We start from the raw sequence: 17,430 nt of genomic DNA, 5'->3' as shown, positions 1-17,430 counted from the left end.
ATGAGATCCTTCTCTCTAATTGGACAGCATCCCTCCCATCATGCATCTTCTATACATATGTACTACGTGTTGGCGTGCTTTACCTTGGCCACTTCGCACCCGAAACTTTACCGTACGCAATCGGCATTCGTTCGCTCCAACGATTTGGTTTAGTAACGTAAATTCGTTAGTGATTTCGTTGCAGTACGTACATATTATCGTGTTGTGAGAACGTAACTTAATTACGTACTGTACAGTACATAGAGTCATGGGTCCCAAGAAAGTTGCTGAAGTTCACAGAAAGAAGAGAATGCTTTCTATGGAGACAAAAATGGAGATAATAAAAAAGTATGAAGCTGGCTTGCGGTTGAGTGTGATCGCTAAGGAATACGGCCGAAATCCGTCGACGATAGGCACCATCCTTAAGCAGAAGGAAGCCATCAAAGCAGCTACACCTTCCAAGGGCGTCACTATTTTGTCCAACAAGAGGAGCCATGTGCATAATGAAATGGAAAGGCTGCTTCTTGTATGGATCGAGGACAAAGAAATCGATGGCGATACGATAACCGAGACGGCAATCTGCCAGAGGGCCAGTGCTATTTTCGGCGATTTGATTGCCCAAGCCAAAGACAACGGCGGAGAGGGGACATCAACGGCAACCCCAGAGTTCAAGGCTTCTCATGGGTGGTTCGAAAAATTCCGTAAACGGACTGGCATCCATTCGGTGGTGAAGAAATTTAAATTGCGTAAACTATAAAAAAGTAAAACGAAATGTAAAAATCAAAAAAAGACAAAATACATTTTATTTTAAGTTTTTTGTAAAGTTAAGTGTTACAGTTTTGTTAATGTGTTTTAAAGTTTAGTTTGTTTTTTGTTTTTTGACATTTTTTTATGTGTTTCGTAAAGTTAAGTGTACGTATCTGCCGTTTGTCCTCCTCCTCCTCCTCTGCCGCCACTTTCGGAGATAGCCTCACTCGAAAGGTAAGCTTCGACATTTTACGTTACAGTAATAATATTTCTTGTACACTAATATACACTTTGTTTACAGGTTTGGATTTTTATTCTTAATTTAGGTATTGAATGGTCCAAATTGTTGTAGTATTTCATTGTTTATAGGTCAATTTAGCTTTATTACGAAATTAAATGGGGTGTTTTTGGAGGGCTTGGAACGGATTAGCCATTTTACATGTAAAATGTGTTCCAAGATACGAAAAACTCATTATACGAAGGCCGCCTCGGAACGGATTAATTTCGTATCTCGAGGTACTACTGTATATATATATATATATATATATATATATATATATATATATATATATATATATATATATATATATATATATATATATATATATATATATATGTATATATATATATATATATATATATATATATATATATATATATATATATATATATATATGTATATATATATATATATATATATATATATATATATATACATATATATATATATATATATTATATATATACATATATATACACACACACACACACACAGTCCAGTCCGGGAATTATGTGTGTTCGAATTGTGCAATTCCCTTTTTATGTGGTCGCTAGTTTTCAAAATAGATTTTCTGTATATCTGCGAAGCCATTCAAATTCTGCGAGTCACGCACTGCATAACATATCAAATTCTATTGTCTTATCAAGTATTTTAGATGTGGGGGGGGGGGGGGTTTGTTGGGGGGGGGCTGGTATCTGAGAACAGGGGTGGGGGGAATGCTTGGAGGAAAAAAACTATTATTCCTCCAAGGGGAATGCGAGAGAAAGATTTCCTGCTCAGCCATTAGCTTAGACGGAAGGCTCTGCCTCACGCATTTGTGACGTCATAGCGCAGTGTGTATGATAGATCATCACCATATGTATTATTCAGGTCTGCGAAGTGTACTCTGATCATCTGCATCATGCAGATTTGATCATTTATTTTTTTTTTATTGTTGAAATATGTTTTGATGAAAATGATTAGTAAAAGTAATTAAACAGAGAAGCAGATATGTTTGAGAGAGAGAGAGAGAGAGAGAGAGAGAGCGAGAGAGAGAGACGAGAGAGAGTAGAGAGTTTTCAGAGGAGAATCGTTTGATCTAAACTCTTTCAAGAAACTGTTGAACTTTTGAATTTTTATTCCACCTTCTTTTTAAGAAATAATTTAATTTCATATCAAATTTTGAATTTTTTTTTTTTTTTTTTTTTTGAGAGAGAGAGAAGAAGAGAGGAGAGAGGGGGAGAGAGAGAGGAGATGCAAGAGAAGAGAGAGAGAAATCGTTTGATCTAAACTCTTCAAGAAACTGTCATTTCATGTTGAATTTTGAATTTTTATCATTTCTTTTTAAGTAATTGTAATTTAATTTCGAATTTTGAATTTTCATAATTTCTTTTTTTATCGTAGAATAAATTTATGTGAAAACGATTACATAGTGAACGTGCCGGACAAAGAAACTGAGACAGGCGCTCATAACCCAAGTTTGTTAGGCCTAACGGGAGTGAAGACGCCCATGATCTGCTAGTCCCCGAAACCTCAAATGGTTCACAAAGCCTTCCTTCAGCTGACGAACTCTTCATGGAGGATGAGATAGAGGAATTTGAAGGTTTTTTGGCAAAGGATAGGTAGAGGAAATTCCATCCAAAAGGTTTTTAAAAGGAAATGACTGTATCGTACAGTTCACTTGCACCCAATGGTGGCATAGTTTATGTGTGGGAGTTTTCACCATCCTGTGTGTAATTCTAAACTTTTTCAAATTATTAAAACCTTTTTAATGTTTTACTTATCCATAAGAACAATTTCATATTAGAAAAAATTACAGTATAGTAGTACATAGAAAGTATTGAAAATGGGTAGTTAAAAAAGCTTGATTGGGTAAGTTGCCATTTGCCTTGGTGTTAATGGAATTATTCCCATAAGGTATATGTTTCGAAATCTGCAAATTTCCAATTCTGCGAGGCCGTGGATCGACCAAATTCTTGCATAATTGGGGACCATGCTGTATGTATGTATATAATATATATATATATATATATATATATATATATATATATATATCTATATATATATAGTATATATATATATGTATGTATAAAATGTATAAATAAATATTCTTCCTCTGTATTCCTGCTTTTTCTTTAATTCAACCTTAATATGTTGTCTTTTTCTCTCTCTTTGGGAGACCTGTTTGGTAATAGTTATTTTCTTTGAAAATTTCCTTCTTTGGCAGATTAGCACTTTTAAAATATGCTCCATTTTTTCCATCTCACTGAATTTTACAAACTGTATAGTCTGGGTTTTGATCTGCTTGCCATCTCAGTGCGGTATCCTCTTTAATCTTCCATTCCTCATTTGTTCAGCCTAGATCCAGTCCATTTGTGAAAATTTCACTACAGCTCCCTTCATCCATCATAAGATCCTCTACTTCACCTCCCTCAGGATTTAGCCTAGTCAGTTGAATAGGCTATTATCGGGTTTTCTTTCCTTCTTTCTTTGTTCTGTGCCTCTCTTAGGGTTATTTCTTGAATTAGATAGCTAGTTTGCCTTACTAGGCTAGCTATATAGTAAGTATTAATAGGGTAAAAAACTGCATGGTACAGGGGTGGACCATGTACGATCAATGTGTACAACCCCAAGAAAAGTACATTATAACGCGTCCTGACACCGGAGTAGAGGTCTTTAGTCTCCGTTTCTCACCAACAACAAGAAGTCGTGTCTGATGCCCATCTCCGATGTCAGGACGCGTTATAATGTACTTTTTTGGGGGTTGTACACATTGATCGTACATGGTCCACCTCTATACCATGCGGTTTTTTACCCTATATTAGGCTACCTACTGGTGTTGCAAATCTCTCCTTTGGTCTTAGGTGATAATCTCTTTGTCCTTAATTGTTGCTTCTAATTTGTTCAAGCCTACTTTAAAGCATCTGATTCTCCTCCCTGAAAGCCTTACTTTGCCTTATTTAGCTGGGCAGAACTGTTACCTAGGCTACTAGCCTCCCTACATACACCTACACAAAACCAGGATATAGCCTAGGTAGTAGTAGTCGCTAGTAGTACACTGTTCACTTAATGTTCACACAATCTGTGTAACCACTAACTGTACTTATCTTACTCGTCTGCCCTTCATTGCCTACTTACGTACTTTCCTAATATACTAGTACACTGTGAACACATTTCAACTGGATTTTCGTTAGGCCTAGATACCTAGCTAGGTCCTAGTACACTGTCTCGGTTTATTTGAGATCCTGGCATTTTTTCTATTAGTGTCCTAAAAAAGTACCTAAATAGAAATAAAAATCAATGATCCAATACTCGCGTTACTTGCTTAAATCACGTCTGACTTATAATACAAATACAACACAAAAGAAGCGTACATTTATCTTTAACTTTGTGAAGATTTCTTTATAGCGTCATTAAGGCATAGACTTGATATAGTAGTAGTAGTAGTAGTAGACGGAATATGCCTTTGAAACGACTCCCTTGCTTGTTTTATTCCTCCTGTTTGAGTTTCTTCTCTCTGAAATACTATATTTCTTTTAGAAATTCTTTCCTATTTTCCACTTTCTCCCTCAGTAAATCTACCAATAAGAGTATATTAGCTACTAATTCCTCTATATCTATTTCTAAAGTCTCATTGTATGTAATGCTGGTCAAGTAAAGTCAGAAATGTTCTGAATTTTATCTTTTTCCCTCTCACAGCACAAAATTTTGTATCGTCTGAATTTTATCCTGGTGTACACGGTCTGGCCCTACTGATAAGCGTTGTCTTTTCAGTGTTGTCATTATTTGTATTTGTTTATCTTCTCGCTGCCTCTGGTAGGTCATCTGATTCGACTGATCGCTAGGTAACCTCCGGTCCACTATTTCACTATTATTTAGTGCTTTTAGGATAAATTTAAAGATAAATCTGGTTCGTTTTTCAATAGAAGGGAATTTGTGCTTAAATGTTATTTATCATCAAATTAATTTAAAAGTTTCTTTAACATTTACGGTAGTAGGTGGAATTTGTCTTTAAAACGGCTTCATTTCGTTTTATACTTTTTGCTTTTTTTCTTTGACTAATGCCGTGATTCATTTATAAATTCTTTCCAATTTTCAATTTCCCCCTCTTAGCAGATCTGTAATTAAAAAGTGTATGAGCTATTTAATTCCTCCTTATTTTCCTGATATGGTTACTGCACAAAAACTATATCTATATCAAATCTCATTATAGGCTATGGTAGTAGAGTACGAAATGTTCTAAGATTTCATTTTTTTCCTCACAGCACAAACATTTTGTATATTCCCCTTTTAGCCTATTCCTATAATTTAATTCTAGTGTGCATAGTCTAGCCGTATTGGTCAGCATTGATTTTCAGTTATATCAGATTTCTTGTTTTCTTTATATTTCATGTTTTGTTGTATGATATTTTTACGATACATGGAACCATGGTTATTCAGCAACGGGACCAACGGCTTTACGTGACTTCCGAACCACGTAGAGGGTAAACTTTTATCACCAAAAATACACACCTCTCACTCTTCAATGGAATGCCAGAGAATCGAACTCGTAGCCACCGAGGTGGCCTGCCAACACCATACCGATCACGCCACTGAGGCTCTTATTTCTATATTTTATGTAATTCTTAATTTTGTCTTGTCATTCATTTCTCTCTGCCATGCTTTTCCGTCCCAGTTATTTATTATTTCTTTTAGCTGCTTACCTTTACTTATGTTTGTTTAATTCTTTCATATGTTCTTTCACTTCTATAAGCCAAGGGGTTTTCTTTTTTTTTTTTTTTTTGTTTTTTTTTTTACTGACCCATGGTCATCTATTATATAAAAGGAAATTTCTGTTTGGTCATTATGCACAGCCAGACTATGAAAGCTAGGGCTACCAAATTTTTACCATAGACTCTCCCCCCTCTCTTCAGTTTTAGTCAAAATCCAAAATTTGAGGGCCGATTCTCAGGGGACATTAACCCCTCTTTTTCATACCACCTCATTTTTTACAACTATCGGAGTTGACTGCAAACTCCTTGGATTTTTCAGAACTTCTTTGACTCAGTACAAACAATATAATAACTCTACGGATTTTTAAAACCTTCGTTTGGCTTGCCAGGATCCCAAGTAATTTCTTATTCTGAAAGTGTTTGTATGGTATTTTTACGTTGCATGGAACCAGCGGTTATTCAGCAAGGGACCAACGGCTTTGCGTAACTTCAGAACCACGTTGAGAGTGAACTGCTATCACAAGAATACACATCTCTGACGACTTAATGGAACGCCCGAGAATCGAGCTCGCAGTCACCGAGGTGGCAGGCCAACACCAAATCGACCATGCCACTGAGGCGCTTTATTCTGAAAGTGATTGCATAATCCGCCTTTATAGGGGTTGTCATCACGGACAACATGCCATTTTTTATCCCGAGCAACACCGGGTAGAACAGCTATAGTCTCGTATAGGAGCCTATTTCCACCGCTCTCGAGTGTATATGTTTCTTACTTGTTACTTATTGATGGCTTAGCCAGGTCCCGCACCACTTCCAAAGTGCTCGCAGGACCTCCATTATCAAATTAACTGTTTATTCCATCAGCTGTATTTGATCATACTGCATATTCCACATTCACTGTTTGATATTCCATATCATAGCATCGATTAAACAAAATTGAAAAGTTTTAAGTTTCTTTTTGAGTCTTCAAATCCTCAATCAGCCTCAGCTCAAGAGGAAGTTTGTTGTATAATCTAGAAGCTTCATATTTAAAGGCTCTGAAAGCCAGACTGAGGAAAAAAAAACATGGTTCAACCAACTTGAAACCATCTGTAACTATACTCTGTTTTTTTTTTCATCTGTCCATCCGCCTGTGGTGGTCGCGCATGGTAACATTGCATCCCGGGCTTTAAATAGTTAAGCTATGTGTAAGTTCTAGGTAAATAAAAGGATATCTTGGTGTATATTTGCAACTGAAAGGTGTTTTAATAATTTACTGTATGCAAATTACACCGTTAATATTCGAAATAGGATATTATTTAAAGCCCGGGATGCAGTGTTACCATGCGCAAACACCACAGGTGGATGGACAGATGGAAAAAAACAGAGTATAGTCCTTCTGAAAATACCCGAGGAGAGCTGGACAACTTGATGAGTCAAAACACACAGCTTGAATATTATTCTGGCCTTCACTGGAAGCCATTGCAAATCTCGTGTAGCAACACCTTTTATTAGTTTAGCAGTTCTGTTCATAATTTCCTGCAGTTTCTTTAGCTGTATGGTGAGGTGGGTGCATACCAAACGAGGGGGAACACAGACCGAATGCTCTGGCATGATAACTACTTCAAATTGCGTGCCGAAACTCACCACCAACACAGCACCCATCTCAGCGAACAACACGCGAGCAACAGGTTTCCACCATCACAATGTCTGTTGTTATTTTTCACACTTCTCATGTAGTGTTTCACGTAGGCGAATATGGTGTTATTGTTATGAATAAGTTTCATTACGATATTTAGCCTTACTGACATGTTATCAAGTGAAATGAAGTGCGTTCTTTTGAAGTGGCTGCCATGGCATTGTTGTGAAAAAAAAAATTATGGTGTGTGTAAGCACCAACCAGCACCATGTGGGGGAACATCGACCGCCAACACTGATGCATGAAATTTTGAAATACTTGGAAAAACATAACAATAAGTGGAACAGTGTTTTTTTGTGTAAAGTTGAAGGTGAAATTTAGTGAATTTTGATGGAATATCAATGTCATTATGCTAAAAACAGCAAGTTTTTTTTTTTTTTTGGGGGGGAGTTCACTTTACCTATTCATATGTCTAATGTCATTAAGGGGAACACCGACCAAGGTCCCAAAAATGTTTAAATTGCAAAATATGACACTTATTCTCCGATTTGAAGATTTATGAGAATACCATAGGTGGGCCATGTTGTGTAGTTTGTTTTGAGCAGTGTGCAGTCTCTCAGGTACAAAATAGAATTTTTATGCTAATTTTTCTAATAATAGGTCGGTGTTCCCCACCTTAACCTACATTGGTTAACAATGAGTAGCGAAAATGAAATTATCTTGAACACATTTATTCTATATTTGTTAAAGGAATATTTGGATTTTCATATAAAATCATTTGTTATATTTTTTAAATACTTAAAAGATGATGGCATACTGGCAAATATTTGCCTATGCAATTATTCTTTTGTCAAAGCCAAGATTTTGTTCCCAGGCCTACGTAGGTGTGTTAGATTTCTTTACTTTACACTTCACATTCACATCTCTCTACTTCAGGTCAAAAAGGTTATCTACACACATTCTTGCACTTCAAATTACCTTATGAAAAAATATATTATACACCAAAAGCCTTGATATTACTTATGATATTTCGATTAATAGCTATTTTCTCCAGATAATCAAAATCATCATCTTTTATTCCTCAAAGATCAGGTAATCTCTACAAATAAATTCAATAGTAAAAGAGATTTCACCTCAGAAGGCTTTTATTATTTTTTTTACCTATAAATCATTTTGCAACATCTAGGCAGCTTGAACACAACCTAAAACTTCGACATTCAAAGAAAACTTGTTGTAATTCATATTACTATTTTGAAAATGTTATTATGACTATTGAGCTTATTAGGTCTACTGTTATAATGCTGCAAAGGTAGTTATGTAGACCAGTCCGAGGAGAATGTTATGTGCACTATCACTGATGGCACCCCTAACCTTATCATGCCATACTTTGAACTAAGCAATGTGAAAAAAAGTTCAAATCACACGGATTACAAATTATAGCAATGTACAAAAGGGATCATATTTACATAACGATAAGTAAAATAGCTGTGAGTTTGCAAAATTTTCATCATGTATGCTATTAAAAATAAAAAATAAAAGTTTAACACTACTTGGCAACATCATGTTGAGTCTAAGAACCTAGACGATACAAAAAGAATCATGTCACACGAGATTTGAGCATCACTGTACATAACTATGTGTTATGAAACGAGTCGGCAAGTAAGTATCACCTATAGAAGACCAACTCTCTCCCTGTCCTGATGTATATAATATATACTATATATAAATATATATATATATTTATATATATATATATATATATATATATATATATATATATATATATATATATATGATACGTGATAAGAATTATCTCGTATTTCATATTGACAATAGCCGCCCCCCCCCCCCCCCCCCCCCCCCACCCCCCCCCCCACCCCCCGCTCTCTCTCTCTCTCTCTCACCTCCATTTCATTAGGTCATCAAATCAGAGTCATGCATTACAAAAATAGACATTTATTGGAAGCAAAGTATTAATTGAATAACTCAGATTCTTACAGGATAATGAAATAGAATGATAACTCAAAATTCAGATACTCAGATAACCCCCGTAAAATATCATCTATAAAGTAATTAGTCACACCATTTATCTCTTCTCCAAAATATAGTTCCCTCCACTAGATCGCCCATCTCCAGCCTAGAATCTCCAAGCACTTTTCACAAAACAGAAAAAACGTTGCAGAGCCATCCCGGCTCTCTCCAAGTAACCGTCTCCATCGTTCTGGCTAATTACCTGCCATTATGAACGAAAGAGGCTCACACGGACGCACGAATTCACACCCTTCGTCCACGCCCCATAACCAATCTAAACTGGTTTCTAGGTCACCTCTCTCGTACGCCCATACCTACAGGACGAACATTGACCTGCTTAGTAAGGATCTTAATGTCACACCATCCCAAAAAAGAATGATAAGCATTCTTAAGCTATCGCTCGGACTCTCTGTCTCCAGGGAAGCCAAAAACGATGAATCTCCAATTTCTAAGGAATGTCAAAGTACGTGACATACAACAATGTCTCATACATCTCATTATCAGTCTCTATATTACATATATATATATATATATATATATATATATATATATATATATATATATATAATATATATATATATATATAGTATATATATATATATATATATATATATATATATATATATATATATATATATATATATTTAATTGAAGCAAACTCCTCAGCTCAGCCTGCAACCGCCTTAGCTCAAAGTGACAATTTTTCAGTACCAAACCGAGTATGAAGATCGTCACTTCGATATATATACTATATATATATATATATATATATATATATATATATATATATATATAGAAATTATATATATATATATATATATATAATTTCTGAAGTATGTACTAATATATTACAATTAGTACATATATTATATATATATATATATATATATATATATATATATATATATATATATATATATATATATACATATATATATATGCATATATATATATATATATATATATATATATATATATATATATATATATATGCTCCAATTGTAATATATTAGTACATACTTCAGAAATTAACAAAGTTTCTGAAGGGATATCATCTTTGAAAAGTGCGGTAACTTTGTGAGTGGGTCTTATAGAAGTACATATATGCACTAACTGCATATTTATGCATGTACAAAAATAAAAATAATACATTTTTCATAAATATTCTATATAGAAGAGCTTTAAAATTTAAACATTTGCATAATAAATTAAACATAAACACTTTTGCAGTGCTTCTGGAGGGTTCGCAAATGTTTGCACTATTGCTGTGAAGAACTCGTGTATGATAATTAGTTAGGTTCCGATGAAAAGTTTGTCCTATTGTGAATTCGACCAAATCAAATCACGTGAGTTCGGGATATTACTTTGTATATATATATATATATATATATACTATATATATATTGTACATATATATATTACTATATTATATATATATATATATATATATATATATATATACTATATATATATTGTACTATATTATACTATATTATATATATATATATATATATATATATATATATATATATATATATATATATATATATATATATATATATATATATACATACATATATATATATATATATATATATATATATATATATATATATATATAATATATACATACATATACTATATATATATATATAATATATATATATATATATACTATATATATATATATATATATACGTTTTACATGTAAATTGCCTTATTCGTTCCAAGCCCTTCAAAAACACCACAGTAAATTTTATAATAAAGCTACATTGACTAATAAACAATGAAATACAACAATTTGGTCCATTCAATACCTAACATAACCATGTACGTACACATGTAGTAAAATGTGGAACCTTACCTTTCGAGTGAGGTGATGTCCAAAAGTGGCGACAGAGGAGGAGGACAAATAGCAGAAAACATGAACCTGCTTACTATATTATCTATATATATATATATATATATATATATATATATATATATATATATATATATATATATATATGTGTGTGTGTGTGTGTGTGTGTATGTATGTATATATATTATATATATATATATAGTATATATATATATATATATATATATATATATTATATATATATATATATATATATATATATATATCACACATATCCACAGGTGAAAAATAAGAGACAGGGTGTAGGTCCTGACCGTTTCGGCTTTTATTTCCAAGCCATAAGAGACACCCTGTCTCTTATTTTTCACCTGTGGATATGTGTGATAAATGAATCACGTGGTAAAGTGATTATAAGCATATATATATATATATATATATATATATATATATATATATATATATATATATATATATAAAGAGGCATATAGCAGGGTCCATAAAACACATCAACAAGGCCACAGTTTATTCAAACGAAACGTTTCGCACATGTTCTATGTGCATTTTCAATCTGTAAGTATAACATAAAAATAATTAAAATTTACAAAAAACATTAACATAATATTAAGAGAAAAAAAGGTTATTATTAAAAACTTTTAAAATTACCATTCTATTTTAAAAACAAAGGTTACAGTAAAAAAATACCCAGTGCTCACCAAATCATTCAGAGGAGAAGGAAAAGAACAAATGACCAAGATTTGACACCAACCTACGACTTCAGTTATGCCAAATAAAGAGGAGAGGCGGAAACGTTAGAGTTTAAAGAAGGAACAAGCCTTTGATGTATAATGACTCAAGGGAAGTTAAGTAATCACTATGGCTCGTACCACCAATAATGGAGAAATGCTTTTTGTTGACCTCAATTTTACATATAGAGGCATGGTTCTTAATATTAGAAAATTCGGGTTTACTCAGTTTCTGGCCCGTTCTATTAACTGTTATCCCATTTATGGCTACAATATCTCAACTGCAGTAACTGCGAACAAGATCCAAAACATAAATACCGGGGCATCCCGGGCACTTGAATTTATAAATAATGTTGGACCTCATGAAAGACTGAAGCTTGTCCTTGTAGTTAAAGAATACGCCAATCTTGAGTGAATTGATTGGAATTAATTGAATATTAAGGCATCCAAATTCATGTTCAATTATTTGTTTAATTTTGGTTGCAAAGTTGTTGTCCAAAATGAACGGGATTGTGGCAAATATATTTTTCTTTGGGACATTATAAGAGAGTGTTGGATTAGAGAAGTGTTGTGACAACAGCCTGTTAATTACTTTAAAAACCAAGTTTTTTGGATAAGAATTCTGTGAAAAAAATTGACACTAAACTTTACAAAACACATTAACAAATGGGACACCTGGCGGGCCTCGCCCGCCCGTCCCGGGACACCTGGCGGGCCTCGCCCGCCCGTCCCGGGACCCCAGGCGGGCCTCAACCCGCCTCGTCCCTGGGACACCTGGCGGGCCTCGCCCGCCCGTCCCGGGACACCTGGCTGGGCCCCGCCCGCCCCGTCCCGGGACAGGCTGGCGGTCCCCGCCCTCCCGTCCCGGGACAACCTGGCGGGCCACGCCCGCCCGTCCCGTGGGACACCTGGCGGGCCTCGCCCGCCCGTCCCGGGACACCTGGCGGGCCTCGCCCGCCCGTCCCGGGACACCTGCGGGCCTCGCCCGCCCGTCCCGGGACACCTGGCGGGCCTCGCCCGCCCATCCCGTGACACCTGGCGGCCTCGCCCGCACCGTACCCGGGACACCTCGGCCTGGCCCCTGGATCGCCCGCCGTCCCAGGACACCTTGGCGGGCCTCGCCCCGCCCGTCCCGTGGAACACCTGGCGGCCTCGCCCGCAAGTCCCGGTTACACCTGGGAGGGCCTCCCCCCGCCCCCGTCCCGGGACACCTGGGCCGGGCCTCGGCCCGGGCCGTACCAGGGACCCACCCTGGCCCGGGCTCCCGCCCAGCCCGTCCGGGACACCACCTGGCGGGCCTCAACCCGCCCCCCGTCCCCGGGACACCCTGGCGGGCCACGCCCGCCCGTTTCCCGGGGACACCTGGTGGGCCTCGCCCACGGCAGGACACCGTCCCGGGACACCCTGGCGGGGACCCACGGCCCGCCCACGTTGCCCGGGACAACCTTGGCGGGCCCCTCGCCCGCCGCGCGTTCCCGGGACACCTGGCCGGGACCCACGCCCCCTTCCGCGTCCCGGGACAAAACCTGGCCGGGGTACCTCCGCCCCGCGCGTCCACGGGAGACACCTGGCGGGCCCAACGCCCGGCCCGGTCACTGGGACACCTTGGCGGGCCTCGTCCCGGCCCAACCGTCCCGGGAGGACACCTGGCGGGCCCTCGCCCGCACCCCCCGTCCCACGGGACAACCTTGGCTGGGCCTCGCCCGCCCGTCCCGGGACACTGGGCGGGCCTACCCCGTCCCGGTCCCGGGACCACTGGCGGGCACGCACGCACGTCCCGGGACACATGGCGGGCCACGCCAGCCCGTCCCGGGACACCGGCGGGGCCACGCAACCCGCCTCGTCCCGGGACACCTGGTCGGGCCTCGCCACGCGGCGTCCCAGGATACTGGCGGACACCCCGCCCGGCCCGGGGACACCTGGCGGGCTCGCCCCCCCCCCAGCTTCGCCCGCCCGGCCCGGGACACCTGGTGGCTCGGGCGCCCGCCGTCTTTTTTTTTTTTTTTTTTTTTTTTCCAGACGTGGCAAACGCCCGTCCCGGGACCAACCTGGCCGGGCCTCACCCGGGCCCTCCCGGTGGGACACCTGGCTTGGCCCTCCCGGCCCGGCCCGGGTCCCGGGTGGACCCGGGTGGGCGGGCCCTGCCCGCCCGTTCCCGGGACCCGTGGCGGGAGCCGGGCCACGCCCGCCCGTTCCCGGAACACCTGGCGGGCCAACCCGCCCGGCCCTTCCCGGGACACCTGGCGGGCCACGCCCCCCGTTTTTCCCGGGACCCGTGGTGGGGCCTCGCCCACCGTTCCCCGGGACACCTGGCGGGCCCACGCCCCCTTGTTCCCGGGACCCGTGGGTGGGGCTCGCCCGCCCGTTCCCGGGGACGGCGGGCCACCGCCCCCCCCGTTCCCTGGGACCGTGGGTGGGGCTCGCCCCGCCCGTTCCCGGGACCCGTGGCCGGGCCCCTGCCCGCCCTTCCCCGGGACCCGTGGCGGGCCCGCCCGTCCGTTCCCGGGAAACCGGCGGGCCACGCCCGCCGTTCCCGGGACCACCTGGCGGGCCACGCCCCCCCGTTCCCGGGACCCGTGGTGGGGCTCCCACCGCCCTTTCCCGGGACATCCCTGGCGGGGCCACGCCCCCCCGTTCCCGGGACCCGTGGGTGGGGCTCGGCCCCCGTTCCCGGGACAACCTGGCGGGCCAACGCCCCCCCCGTTCCCGGGAACCCCGTGGTGGGGCTCGCCCGCCCGTTCCCGGGACCTGTGGCGGGCCTCGCCCCCAGCCGTCCCTGCAGAGAGCAACAACCTTTGCTTACCTTAGAACCAGAATATGCCACTGATTCCTTTCAACCCTTTTGGGGCTTCTCTGAATCCTCTCCTCCTTCTCCTGGCCCCGAATCTTTTTTGAATCCTCTGCTTCTTTTCCTGGCACTCAACCAATCTTCTCTTAATCTTTTGCTCCTTCTGACACTCTATGAATCTTCTCTCAATCCTCTGCTTCTCCTGTCACTCCACCAGTCTTCTCTGAATTCTCTACTCATGCACTCCACCAATCTTCTCTCAATCCTCTGCTTCTCCTGGCACTACACCAATCTTCTCTGAATCTGCTGCTTCTTCTGGCATTCCAAGAATCTTCTCTGTATTCTCTGCTTCTATTCCTGCCACTCCACCAATCCTCTCATTTTCCTCACCCTCTCTACATTCCTCCCATTTTCCTTTTCTTTCCACCAATCAATAAAACTCTTACAAAACATTTTATCATACTTATTTCCCTCTAACTTTAATTTCCTTTAACCATTAACAAACCAAACTTATTACATATAAACATCAAACCTTCCATATAGTAAGTTCAAAACTTTCATCAAATACAAACCTTTACTTTTCTCAAACATAAAATCAAGTATTGCAGTTCACTCCTAAAATCCCTTTCAAACTAAAATCAATTGTAACACATGCATTTATCAAACAAGTCCTTTAAATACAGTTAAACTCCATTATTATGTAAAATAAACAAAATTTACTGCAAAAGATTATTGTGTAAATGAAAATTGCCACTTTTGTAAAATAAACTTTATTGATTTCAATTGAAAAAAATTTTTTTTCCATACAACAAACATTCTTCTCAAATTTTTCACATCTCATCCCTCTTCGTGAGGCCAGCTTAGACTTGATTGCGCCATTCCTTGAAGACAGGCATCTGTAATTCCCCTGGAGTTTCTTCACCTGGCAAACCAATTTCTCCTTCGCTCCTCGCACCTGTCCAACCCCATCTTCCAACTGGTCATTCCGTACGCCCTGGACACCGGTCTTCCTATCCAGCCACTTGAAGCGATGATTTCCTTACTCTAGAAGGCACCTCAGCTCGTTCCTCTTGAGTTTCGCAAACCTCAACTTCACAATGGAGTCCACACGTTTTCTTCCTGAGGTCTTCCACTTCCTTCTGCAGGCGCTGCAACCTCACCTTGGCGTCTTTCCTGTCGGATTCGTGCTTTTCGGTAGCGTCCTTTTCTTCCTGGACGAGCCTTGCCATCCGCGTCATTCTTCGGTCTTTATCTGCAGATCTTTCTCCTTCTGTCGTAGGAGTTTCTCTTGCCTCTCACCCTGCCAGAATGCCTCTGGCAATTGCACTGTCAGTTCCCTTATCCTCTCACATAGGGCATCGTTTCTTCTGCCCAATTTTCCTTTGTGTATCCATCAACTGCCGATTTTCTTTCTGTTTCTTGAGGATCTTGTCTTCCAGCTGCTGGTTTTCCATCTTCACTTAATCGTTTTCCTTCGGAAACAACGTCTCAGATTCGAAATTCTTGCCAGGCCCTGCTGTTGCAACACCTCCTCAGTTATCTGGATCACACGAGAGCGTTCTTCCCTTCCGCCTGCCTTCTGAATTTCTTTATAGTAGTCGAGCGTCTGTTGCAGCTCAAGAATGATCCTGTCCAAGTTCACCTACTGCTCTCTCTGGTACTGGATGGTGTCTCGCAAGGCCGAAATTCTCTCCTTCAATTCCATTTCCTTGGGCTCTTCACCTCCATCATCAGTAGTCAGGAGCAACCTCACCAGTGAATAGGCAGCCAATAAAAAAAGATGACTCCTTGCGTTAGACTTCTCTCCGTATTTCGAACAATATCTAGATAACAACGTCCCACAACAGCTGCTGCCAAGGCCAGGTAAGGCCACATTTTCTTCAAACTGGAATACCCAGTTCATATACTCTCCTCTGTATCACTCGCTTTTTCCTTCATTTTCAATATTTTACAAGAGATACTTCGATTTATCAAAATATAGCAGGAAACATTCTGAAAGATTTTTCATCATGCCTTGTCTCTAGGTGTTATAAGTTGCTGCAATTTATTCTCTCTCTCTCTCTCTCCTCTCTCTCTCTCTCTCTCTCTCTCTCTCTGCCTCTCTCTCTCTCTCGTCTCTCTCTCCTCTCTCTCATCTCTCTCTCTCTCTCTCTCGTACGGGATCTTTTTTTAACTCTCAAGTTTGTAAGAACATTAGGGATTTTTTGCAGTACGTATCTTTTTTGTCTGGTCTCTTACCATCTTATCTATTAAAATAAATTTCAGGATTTTCCTTTATTTACCTTTTTGTTTATAAGGAAAACAACACTAACTACAGGCGGGCAATTAGAACTGAGCAAAAAATGGCCATTTTTCTCAGCTGAGTTTTTATTTTTATTGAATTTAACAAGTTAACTAAAAGATATAATTCTAAATGAATTAGCCAAAATATCAAGAGAAATAATGTATATTATATATAACAATCAACTACTCAATCATAATGATTTTCAAAAACTACAGGTAAGTTTTAAGATTTTAAATTTACATCATATGCATACGCATACAAAAAAAAGGCAAAACGAAATTTAATTATATTAAATTTTGTCCTATATAAAAGTGAAAATAAGATATAAAGGGGTACAATTTTACTAGACCATAACTTGATTCGTATATTGAAATGCAATATAGAAATAAAGTAGAAAATCCTAACAAC

General features: G+C 39.8%; 1 protein-coding gene across 1 annotated transcript in view; it reads right to left on the bottom strand.

Annotated features, from left to right (window-relative positions):
• The window catches only part of LOC135211390 (zinc finger protein 93-like), a 78,332-nt gene extending 73,826 nt beyond the window's left edge, over positions 1 to 4,506 (bottom strand). The window contains exon 1 of the mRNA XM_064244703.1: positions 4,360 to 4,506. The gene's annotated coding sequence lies outside the window, so the exon portion shown is untranslated. The remainder of the gene's footprint in view (positions 1 to 4,359) is intronic.
• Between the last annotated feature and the right edge of the window lie 12,924 nt (positions 4,507 to 17,430).

Source organism: Macrobrachium nipponense, chromosome 4 (genome assembly GCF_015104395.2).
Source record: "Macrobrachium nipponense isolate FS-2020 chromosome 4, ASM1510439v2, whole genome shotgun sequence".
Taxonomy (NCBI): domain Eukaryota; kingdom Metazoa; phylum Arthropoda; class Malacostraca; order Decapoda; family Palaemonidae; genus Macrobrachium; species Macrobrachium nipponense.
The sequence above is the reverse complement of the archived record's forward strand: the minus strand, read 5'-3'. Positions and strand labels throughout refer to the sequence as shown.